Raw genomic sequence first — 3,186 nt, 5'->3', positions numbered from 1 at the left:
TGCTACAAAGCCTCTCTTATTTTTTTCTTCTATATCCAATGTTTTCCCATGGTAGATTACTTTATTTATCTGTCTTTTTTCTGTTTTTTCTTTATCTGCCATGCCAATAATTTGCGTGGCCTATTACCAAATTCACCCCCCCTTTTTTTTTAGAAGAAGAAGAAGAGTTTGGATTTGATATCCCGCTTTTCACTACCCGAAGGAGTCTCAAAGCGGCTAACATTCTCCTTTCCCTTCCTCCCCCACAACAAACACTCTGTGAGGTGAGTGGGGCTGAGAGACTTCAGAGAAGTGTGGCTAGCCCAAGGTCACCCAGCAGCTGCATGTGGAGGAGCGGAGACGCGAACCCAGTTCACCAGATTACAAGTCTACCGCTCTTAACCACTACACCACACTGGCTGATTTTACTGATTTTAACAGTTCTAAGCACGTTACAATATCGTTAAAATTTTCATCCTCCCCCCCCCCTCACAGGGGGAAGCAAATTTGGCCTATTACCAAATTCAAACGATTTTTGTTTCATCCATTTTAGTTTGTTTTCTATCTCATTTGTCACCAATGTTGAAAGTTGGGATTGTAATAATTTAACAATTTGATTCAAAATTGCGCCCTTTGGTGATTTCGCCGATAACTTTCCATTATCCAAACAAAATAGAAAATTCTTTCCAGTAGCACCTTAGAGACCAACTGAGTTTGTTCTTGGTATGAGCTTTCGTGTGCATGCACACTTCTTCAGAAAGAATTTTCTATTTTGTTTTGACTATGGCAGACCAACACGGCTACCCACCTGTAACTTTCCATTAGCCGCTATTTCTTGTTGAATCTGATTTAATTTAATTTCTATTATCCTTTTTTGTGTGTCTTACATTGTATTTTATATAAACACCTCTTATAAATGCTTTTTCTGCATCCCATACTACTCTTAAGTCCAGTATTGTTTTAAAAAGTGTATAAGCTGCTAATACAGCAGGATATGAGTAAAACGAAGGGTCTAAAACACCTGCAGGAAATAGATTGGGGAATAAAAATGGGATGGGGGTGGCGGGTGGGGGGAGGGAGAATGGATTTGGATTTGGGAGAAATTCTCATGTCAGCTAACATTAAAGAGATAATGCAAAAACTTTCATACATTCACAAAAAAAAACATTTTGGCATTATGCCAGCAAGACTGTAATGATAGGGGTAGTTATAGCCATGTGTAGTGAAAGCATCAACATTCTGGGATTGGAAAAATGAGGAAATTGGCAAAATCACATGTCAGCAAGTTATGAAAACCCCAGAGCTGGCACTGTTAAACTTACTTACAGATGAAAATCAGGGCTTGACTGACAAACCTTTCATTGGATTCCTTCTGGTGACAGCATATGTGGTCATCGCCCACTTCTGCAGAGGCCTTCAAGGGGCTACTTTAAAATCTTTTTATAGAATAGTGTGGCGTGCAGCCCTTACTGGAAAGCGAACACACCAATTACGCCTGGCGAGAGCAACAAAACACAAGGGCACTGTTGCTGGAGAGTGGTGGAACTATATTTCCTTTACAAACACTCTAGAAAGCATAAGGCCCGTCCCTGGCGTTTGCACTAATATGTGGATTTCATGATAACTGCCCCCTCGTTTATATGAATGCCTGCCATTATTATGTGGGAATAGTGATTATTACAAGGGTGAAGATATCTCCAAAGTTGGGAGCTGTACTTCTTTGGTTTTAATGACTTTGATTATGTAACACAGCTGCAAAATGACAATAAAAATGTTGTGATTAATCGATGCAATATGTTTTGCGTTGTACATTGTCATCGCTTTTTTCCCCATGAAGCAAAATAAAAATATTTAATAAAAGAATGCATTTGTCTCGATTAATTTCGATCAACCATCCAATGAGTGGAAGCAAGGAATAATGGCCATTCCTATCATCAGGCTGGGCAGTGCAGATGATGAGAATGACAACAGTGAGGATGAACATTGCTCCATCTCTGCAGGCGCTCTGCACATTTTTCACACACACCTCAATTTGTGGGGAACAGGCAGTGGCAGGGTATTGGGGAAGGCTTGGAGGGCTAGTTTAGGCTTGCAGGCCACCAGTTCACCACACTTCAACTAGAAATATGTGCACTCTTTCTCCACCTTGGGTCACCAGGTGTTGTTGGACAACAACTCCCATCATCCCTGATCACTACTAGCTAGGGATGATGGGAACTGTAGTCTAGCAACTTTGGGGGATCCAAGAGTGAGAAAGGCTGCTCTGACGGCAGAAATGTGTATTTTTTGGTGAATACAGGTCTCTGGATTTTTATTTATTTATTTGGCATTGTACTGCTTTAAACAGTCATGGCTTCCCCCAAAGAATTCTGGGAAGTGTAGTTAAGGGTGCTGAGAGTTGTTCAAAGGCCCTGTTCCCCTCACAGAGCTACAATTCCCAGAATTCCATTGTGAGCAGGAATTGATTGCTAAACCACTCTGGGAACTGTACCTCTGGGAGGGAAATCAAACTGGTCTTCTAACAACTCTCAGCACCCTTAACAGATTACGGTTCCTAGGACTGGGGGAAGCCATGACTGTTTAACATGGTACGATAATACCTTAAACGTATAGTTTTCATGCAGGTGTATAGTTCCACCCAAAGTGGTGGTTTCAGGGGAACCTACTGTCCACCAACTGTAGTTCAGGACACTATAGAATGGAAAAGTAGAAAGAAAACAGGAGAAAAAGAAAGTTCAGTTAGGTAACGTTTCTATATCAGGGTTGTTCCTCCCCCAGCATTCATGCTTGAAGTACAGGTGGGTTGGACTTGGGTGCCATCCTACTGCAGAATACCTCTGTGCAGACAACCTGTCCTCTGCTACAGCAGTATTTCAGCTCACACCCTTGTTATATGTATGTACAGTATAAGCAAATGGTACCCTAGCAGTCTCATTAGCTCAGCTCTCTTTTTGACCTTTTCATTGTCTGCAACACTTTACTCTATATAACACACTCAGCAGTTTCTGCTGTTCTGTGATATTCTCAAAGGGAGAGGAGATTAGAGCTTTCCTGAGAATTTGCATTGTATGGCAAAAAAAAAAAAAAATCAAGAAACTTTGAAGAGAGGGAAGGACAGAAAGGATGAAAGCCAAGACAGAATGAAAGAAGAGGGGTTTTTTTTTTGAAACGCCTGAAAAAAGTAGTAAAATAAAAAAGTGGAGTGGA

This window comes from Lacerta agilis, chromosome 5 (genome assembly GCF_009819535.1).
Source record: "Lacerta agilis isolate rLacAgi1 chromosome 5, rLacAgi1.pri, whole genome shotgun sequence".
NCBI classification, from domain to species: domain Eukaryota; kingdom Metazoa; phylum Chordata; class Lepidosauria; order Squamata; family Lacertidae; genus Lacerta; species Lacerta agilis.
The sequence above is the reverse complement of the archived record's forward strand: the minus strand, read 5'-3'. Positions refer to the sequence as shown.